An 8,357-nucleotide genomic window follows, 5' to 3' on the forward strand; every position below is an offset into this window, starting at 1 on the left:
GTTACATCGGTAGTACATGCTCTGGTAACCTCGCGTTTGGACTACTGCAATGCGCTCTACGTTGGGCTGCCTTTGAAGACAGTTTGGAAGCTGCAGCTAGTGCAAAATGCGGCTGCCAGATTGTTGACAAGGACCAAGCGGTCCGATCACATAACACCTGTTCTGGCACGCTTGCACTGGCTGCCAATACGCTTCCGGGCCAGATTCAAAGTGTTGGTGTTAACCTATAAAGCCTTATACAGCATGGGACCATGATACCTGTCGGAACGCCTCTCCCGATATGAACCCGCCCGCTCACTGCGTTCTGCTTCGAAGGCCCTCCTCTGGGTTCCGACTCATAGAGAGGCCCAGAGGGTGGTGACAAGATCTAGGGCCTTCTCAGTGGTGGCCCCCAAACTGTGGAACAGTCTCCCCGAGGAGGTACGCTTGGCGCCGACGCTGCTATCTTTTCAGCGCCAGGTTAAAACCTTCCTCTTTCCCAATGCATTTTAACTTACGCTATTGATTTTTCATTTGTTGTATTTGATTTTAGACAGTTTTATTGTTATATGTTTTTATTGTATTTTATTCTGTATCTTGGTATTTTTGTTGTTCACCGCCCAGAGAGCTTCGGCTAGTCGGGTGGTATAAAAGTCTAATAAATAAATAAATAAATAATTTTTGCAAAGCAATTTTTGTGAAGAAATCCACATTAAAATGCTGATGAATTTTCATGAGCACCTTTTAAAAATAAATTTTAAAAAAACAAACTCATGTGGAAGTGTGGAGGACTGATCTTAAGTTTGAAAAAAAATGAGAAAGTGACAGATTTGCCCATCTCTACTGTCCGAGTGGTCATTTGGTGCTCATGGACTTCAGTCTTGAGATGCAGCACTAGCCACATCTTGGCTTGTTCCTAGAATTCAGTACCTGAATTAAGCAGTTATGCCTGTAATCAGCCCTTTTCCTCCAAACCAGAGAACGTTTCTACAGAGGTCAGCAGGGAGGAGTGGGGAGCCTGTTGGGTGCATGGTAAATATAGGACCTCCAGGGGGAAGGAACCACTGTGTTTAAACAGACATCCAAATATGTGCCGAGGACAATTTGTTCCAAGAAAATAAACTGTAAGAAAGATTTGTCCTGAGCAGAAGTGCAGAGAGCTGACTGTGATTATGAAAAGAGGGAAGTTGCAGAACCTCACACACACACTTAGCAAAGAAAGGGTTTAGGAGTTGCTACAAGATGAGATCCTTTGAGTACAACTGTACTTCGCTTACAAATGTTGGATCTGAATTATTCGGATGTACAAGGCCAAAAGCTTTCAAACTGTTATTTTTCCACACCCCAGCTTTTGTAATGCATAATACTTTTGTAATCTTTTAGACAGTGTGTACTGAGATCAACTCTCCCTCATCTTTCCATAAAGGTAAAGGTGTCCCCGCACTTATAGTGCGAGTCGTTTCTGACTCTTAGGGTGACGTCTTGCGACGTTTACTAGGCAGACCGTATATATGGTGTGGGATTGCCAGTTCCTTCCCCGGTCTTTCTTTATCCCCCAGCATATGCTGGGTATTCATTTTACCGACCACGGATGGATGGAAGGCTGAGTGGATCTCGACCCCTTTTACCGGAGTTTCGACTTCCTCCTTCCGTTGGAATCGAACTCAGGCCGTAAGCAGAGCTTTGGCTCCGTTACCGCCACTTACCACTCTGTGCCACGGAGGGTCTCTCACCACGGACGGTCTCTCATCTTTCCATAAGTGCCTAAAACTCTCAGCCCTTGATGTAGTTTCTATGCCTTTAAAAACAGATGCCTCCATGCATGTCCCTGCCGTTCTCTAATAATGCTCTCAAGAATGACATTGGATCCAGATAGGGAATGGGTTAGTGCAAAGAGCATGTTTGCTATGAAACACTAGTGAAGGGGAACCTGAAGTGACTTCATGTGGGCATCGTTGTTGACTTAACACTGAGGAATCTTACTGCTAGAACCGGGAATTAAGGCACACCATTGCCTCACCATTATCCCAAATATTCTTTATCCTAATGCAATTTCTTAGAAGCATGAATTTTACTGTCCATGGCATAATAATGTGCCTTAAGCATTTGGCAAACTACATTCAGCCAGGTATGGTTTGTCTCAAATGTTTTACATCTTTGTGCTGCGCAATAAATATTTTTTTGAAACAGAGATGAAGTTTTAAAGCAGTCTGTGATATGGCATGGGGATCTGTCATGAAAAATAATCATTGAATGTACCCAAGCCCACAAGTAGCTGTTTCAATCTTGGCCCAATCTGAACATCAGGGAAACCTTCCTAACAGTTAGAGCTGTGCAACAATGGAACCAATTACCTAGGGAGGTGGTGGGCTCTCCAACACTGGAGACGTTCAAGAAGCAGCTAGACAGCCACATGTCAGGTATGCTGAAGTTGGCTTACTGCATTGAGCAGGGTGTTGCTCAATGGCCTTATAGGCCCTTTCCAACTCTACCATTCTATGATTTTATGGTGCTTCCAGACATGCAACTCCAACTGTTACTACCTTGTCATTGCTCTTCTGCTCCAACCTATAATTGCAATAGACTTTCCCACTTAAAGGGATGTAGTACTAGCCCTGTAGTCAGCCTTCCTTGTTAGGTGGGGCAGCCACATTTTTAGATGGGGCATTTTTGGTGGGGAGGCACATAGCACCAACCAATAACCCACACAAACACACTCAGTGATGGAGAACATGTGAGGGCCAGACCAGGGGAAGGGAAAGGCAGTGACCTTCCCCTTACTCTTCCTCCATGGACAGAGTGAGTCACTTCCCTAATGGGCTATGTAAAGGTCACGCAAACAGAACATTTACTATGAACACCGGGAATTAAAATTTGTTTCATAAGAAAAAAGAATTTTATAGAAAAAAGGATGATACAATGAACAAGGGAATACCAAAAGGTGTAAAAGAAACAAAATAGTTTATGCTGTAACTAAGAAGTTAAAAACTAGTGTGAAGCTTGTTTTCTCAAAAAATCAGTTTTAATCTTGTATCAGGATAATACCAATACAAAAAAAAACCAGACTTGGAAACAGAGTAAGAGCACATTACAATGCAAACATGGTCAAGAGTAGTGCTGAAATCAATGTGCATAACTTTCTTGTTGCAGCCCATGAGACTGAGTTCTTCACTTTGTAAAATATTTACTGCATAACAGACCTCCTACATAAAGGACTAACTGCTTGGGTGTAACATTGCCAGGTGGGCAGAGTTTGTCCCCTCTTCTTTCCCCCACTACTCATGGTTGTAAAGAAAAGCCTTGGTCTCCTGCCCTTCCATTTTGACTAAACCAGCCCAGCATGTAACTCCCACCAAGTCTCCAAATTCACAGCTTAAATATTGGAATGTCCAGTAGGGAAATGGAGAGATCCTGGTGATGCTTAACACTAGAGTAGCCATTTCCCCAGCTCTCAAAAGGTGTGAAAGGTGAGAAACTGGAGGGGGGAAAGCCAACAGGAGTTGAGGACGGTTCAGAACAAATCTCCCCTCTGGGATAAAAAAACAAACAATGGCAAAAACTTAAATGGGGTAAGCCTAGAACTAGGTGTAGTGAGTGCAGGGGCACAGGATAGCAATCCAGAAAGGTAAAAGTACCACAGGCCAAACCCAAAATGTTGAGGACACTTGAAGAGAGACAGTAGATACAACTGTTTATATGCTAATGTTGTTGTTGTTGTTGTTGTTACATGCTTTCAAGTCGATTACGACTTATGGTGACCCTATGAATCAGTGACCTCCAAGAGCATCTGTCATGAACCACCCTGCTCAGATCTTGTAAGTTCAGGAATCAATCCATTTCTTGTTTGGCCTTCCTCTTTTTCTACTCCCTTCTGTTTTTCCCAACATTATTGTCTTTTCCAGTGAATGCTAATGTTAGAAGCCTTCAAGTCAAGATGAGAGAACCATAATGCATGGTCTTAGTGGACAGCATTGATACAGTCAGCATAACATATCAGCTGAGCATAACATATGGTTAATAAACAGAGAAAACCAGTGGGACACGTTTATCCCAGGATAAAAACTATATCAGAAGGACAGAGAAGGAAATACTGAAGGTGGTGTGTCACTCTATATGTGAAAGAGGGCACTGAATCCAGCAAGCTAAAAACCCCAAAAGAGACAGACTCCTCCACAGAATCATTATAGGTGGAGATACCGTGCCTCAAGAGTAACTTAGTACTGGGGACACTCTATCGTCCCTCTGATCAAAATGCTCAAGGAGATCTTGAGATGAAAAATGAAACTGAGAACGCATCTAAACTAGGAAATGTTGTAGTAATGGGTGACTTCAGTTACCCTGACATAGACTGGCTATATATGTGTTCCAGTCATGACAAAGAAGTAAAATTTCTAGATACCCTAAATGACTGTGCCCTAGAACAGTTGATCATGGAACCAACCAGAGGGGTGTCAACCCTGAACTTAATCTTAAGGGGGCCCAGAACCTGTTGCAAGATGTGTTGTTGAACTGATTGGGAGTAGTGACCATAGTGCTATTAAATTAAACATACATATAAATGGCCAATTGCCATTTATTTTAGTATGGAATATTTTAGCTTAGAAAAAAGGCGGGCAAGGGAGGGGACATAACAGCGGTGTAACACAACTCTTTGCTAACGTTTCATAACTCTGTCCTAACATTCTGTATGAGGATGGGCTTTATTGCTCTTTGCTAGGAAGAAGGAATCGTCCATAAGGAGTTTTGTGATGGTGTTACTCTGTTGTATATGCACAATAAAGCTCTAGTAGTAGTAGTAGCAGTAGTATTTTATTGACATATCAAAATCATGTTTCTGTTACATTCTTGGAAAACTCTTCCTAGCCTATATCTCCCATCCAAGGGGTTTCTATGCTTTCAGTTGAATTTGAAGCTTTCCTGCTACTAAAGCAGAGAAAAATGTTCATACAGGACACGAAACACATATATAAATATACTGCTGGGGATGGAGGTTGGAGCAATACATCTTGTCTGGTCAAGAAAACATCTCAGAAGGACCAAAAACCCCAGGGGCATTTTCCTGAGAATATTTTTTTAACAAGTAATTTCACCATAACCGGAGTGCTAGCAATTAAAATCCAATTTAAACTATCTGTCCCTATGGTATAGTGAGCAGCTCTTGCAGCTTAGTGATCATCAGGCCTGGGCTGATCTGTCTGGTTCTGTCAAGAATATTTCAGTAACACAAAAGTTATCCAGGCTGGGTTTCACTGAACTGTGATTTGTTTGTAAGAGAATAAAACCCTTGTCAAGTTTCATGGAGCTCTTCAGCAGACAGAAGTGTGCCTTCAGATCTTATGGGGTTTAAGCACATCTGTGATCATGTAATGAATGGCAATCATTTGATTGCTGCCTACATGAAGGGGAAGAGAATGCTATGTGTGGGAAGCCTGAACACTCAATAGTCTATCACAACTTACACTTTTCACTCCTCTGTTCATTGAGCGCTTTGATGGAACAAGTTACCCATTTTCAAAAGGTGGGTCAGAGTATCTGGGGACAAGCCACATGAGATCTGCAGCAGGGTTGAGAGTACTTTGACTCAGGAATGGGGACTTCACTGCTGCTGGAAGACAAACAGCATCTGGGAATTTCCCCCTCCCACATGATCCTGAGTGGGAGCATGTGAGCAACAGCTCGAGGAAGGAGTTGAGCTTGTCATTCTAATCAATCCCCACAGCTGCTGGATGGATCCCGTAGGCAAGCAAGAGAGTGGGTAGGAGGGATGGGCAAATCTGTCAGTTTTTGTTTCTCTCACTCTCTCCTTTTTCCAATCTTAATAATTTCAGTTCTCTACATTGCCACATCAGTTTGTGGTTTTAAAAAAAATCCTTGTGAAAATCATCAGCATTTTAATGCAAATTTCCCCTAATTTGCACACAGTTGTATGCAATTTTGCCTAATGCACAATTTTTTGCAAAACTATTTTCCCCAAAATAATGCATTTTGTATGGTTTTTCCACTAATACATGTGTTTGTATGGACACCTTACCCCAGTATATCCATTTTTGGACACATTACTTGGCTGAAAAATTGTGTCACCAAAATTTGGAGAAGTGCCAATTTCAAAGGGTGCCTTTGTTTTGGTCTTGTGTTGTCTCACAAAGTATGAATTAAGTCGATTTACCTTTAAATACAAACTGAATTGAATTTCTCCCCCATTCCTAGTGGTTAGTGCCCCAGGCCAGGGAAAAGAAAGTTGCCCTCCTGCAAAAATAATCCTAAGCATCCATTCATTCCGAACCAGTTTCTTACATGCAACCTCGAAAGTGAGATACATGTCACTATGCACAAGAATCACCATTACATACTAATCTAACAAAGCTGGCATGTGGTGAGGAAGGGTTGAAGGAAGGGACAGTTTAGAAGAGGGCAGCGATCTCTAGGAATTGTTGGCATTTGTTCAACTAATTTGGGGAATACTGGAATATAAGTAGTAAAGCAGACATAGGAACATAGGAAGCTGCTTTATACTGAGGCAATCCATTGCTCCATCTGCTCAGTATTGTCTACACTGACTGGCAGTGGCTCTCCAGGGTTTCAGGCAGCAAATTTCGCATTGCAGTTTTCCAGATGCCAGGGTTTGAACTTGGGACCTTCTGCATGCAAAGCAGACGTTCTACAACTGAGCTACAGCCCTTCCCCATTCTGGAGCATAGTAATTCTGCACATCTGTCATTTCTAGGGCCAAATTACATTTTAAAAATGTAAATAGCAAATGCGGATAGATTTAATCCTCCCTGCTCTCATCCCAGCACAGTTCTGATGAAAATACACACACTATTAGATTAGCGAAAAGATGTCACCCCCACCCCCACCTGGCTATTTGCAGCACAGGGATGATCCTGATGATTTTTGTCAGGCTCACAGCTCGAGAGAAAGAAGGATAAATCTCCCCTCACCATACATTGTGGTTCCAATGAAAATTTGGCTTCCCCTCCTGCACCCTCTCTTAAATTAAAAAACTGATGTGGTTGCTAATGTCACATCTTAGGGTCATATGTAATTTGGCTTTTTCTAACTGAGAATTTTGTGCTTTACAATGACACCTTTGCTGCTTGATACAAGGAAAGGCTATAAACTAGTGCTGTTAATACTGGGGTCTGTCTGAGATTTACGTTACTATATTTTAGTTTACTTCTGTACTGGTTCTTAGGCTTTTAGTGTTGGGAAATGCATATTTTAAGTGGTTCATATATGGACTTGGATTCGGACTTGGACTGGATGTTATATATGTTGCAAGCTGTTCTGTGTAGCATGGTTCTCAAGAAGGAAGGAAGGAAGGAAATTATCAGCAAACCTTTTTACCAGATCTTAATTAAAATTTGTTCAGGCTACCAGTTCCAGATAAAATCGCATTGGGAGCAGGATCTGACCCATGGGTTGCCATTCCTGGTTTCTAGACAGGAGTCAATAAACCTCTGTTCTTAACTGGTTCGCTCTGTAAAGCACCAATGCTTGTAACCTGAACCAGGGGGGAAATAGACAGAAAGGAAACCTATTCTTCCCTCACTGATTCCTTCTTTAGTAGCTACTTGTTTGTTTTACTCAGGCTTTATTCCCTTCCTCTTTATTCATAATTAGTGTTAATGTGTGAATGCTAACTTCTTGACTCTACAACATCTTAACCTAACATTTCAGAGCAGGACCAATATGGTGATATTGGTCCTCACTTTGACTACAAGGTGATATTGCCATCTGTAGTTTTCTGATCTGTGAGATCTTTGTTGGGGGTCCTGTTCCAGCTGCTCCAGTCATCTGAGGTGAAGTGGGTGGTGCCCAGTGCTATGTCATCTTCTGTTGTGGTGGAATACCCTTATCACTTTTAATGGTGCCTATTCTTGTAATGTTTAAGCACAATAAATCTATCTATTGTTTAGTTAAAATCACTGCTTTTCTCTCAAGCTTCTAACTAATTATTTGTATTGCTCCCTCTGGTTTTTGCACTTTTATTGGCATCTTAACTCCTTTTAGTTTTAAGGATTTATCCTGCCCTTCAAATACTTTCCCAGAGTGACCATTTCTAGGTCTGTTTTATTTATATGCCTGCATGTGATGTTCTTCATTTTGGGCTGTATTCAACTAAAGAATTGCCTGAGTGCATAATGGGCCTTCCCCCCCTTTCTCCCTCCATACTTCCCATGCCATCCCCAAACCTGCTCCAGACAACTGAAGGGGGGAAACCCAGAACAGATTTAGGGGGCACCTGGGGCAAGGAGAGGGGCAGAATGTTCCATTGTGCAGGGAGAAATCCTTGCACTGACGGATGTTGAATATAACCCTTTATCTTTTCCGCCCTTTCTTTTTGCATCTCATTTGCTGTTGTTTTTGCACTAATT

Source organism: Rhineura floridana, chromosome 6 (assembly GCF_030035675.1).
Source record: "Rhineura floridana isolate rRhiFlo1 chromosome 6, rRhiFlo1.hap2, whole genome shotgun sequence".
Taxonomy (NCBI): Eukaryota; Metazoa; Chordata; class Lepidosauria; order Squamata; family Rhineuridae; genus Rhineura; species Rhineura floridana.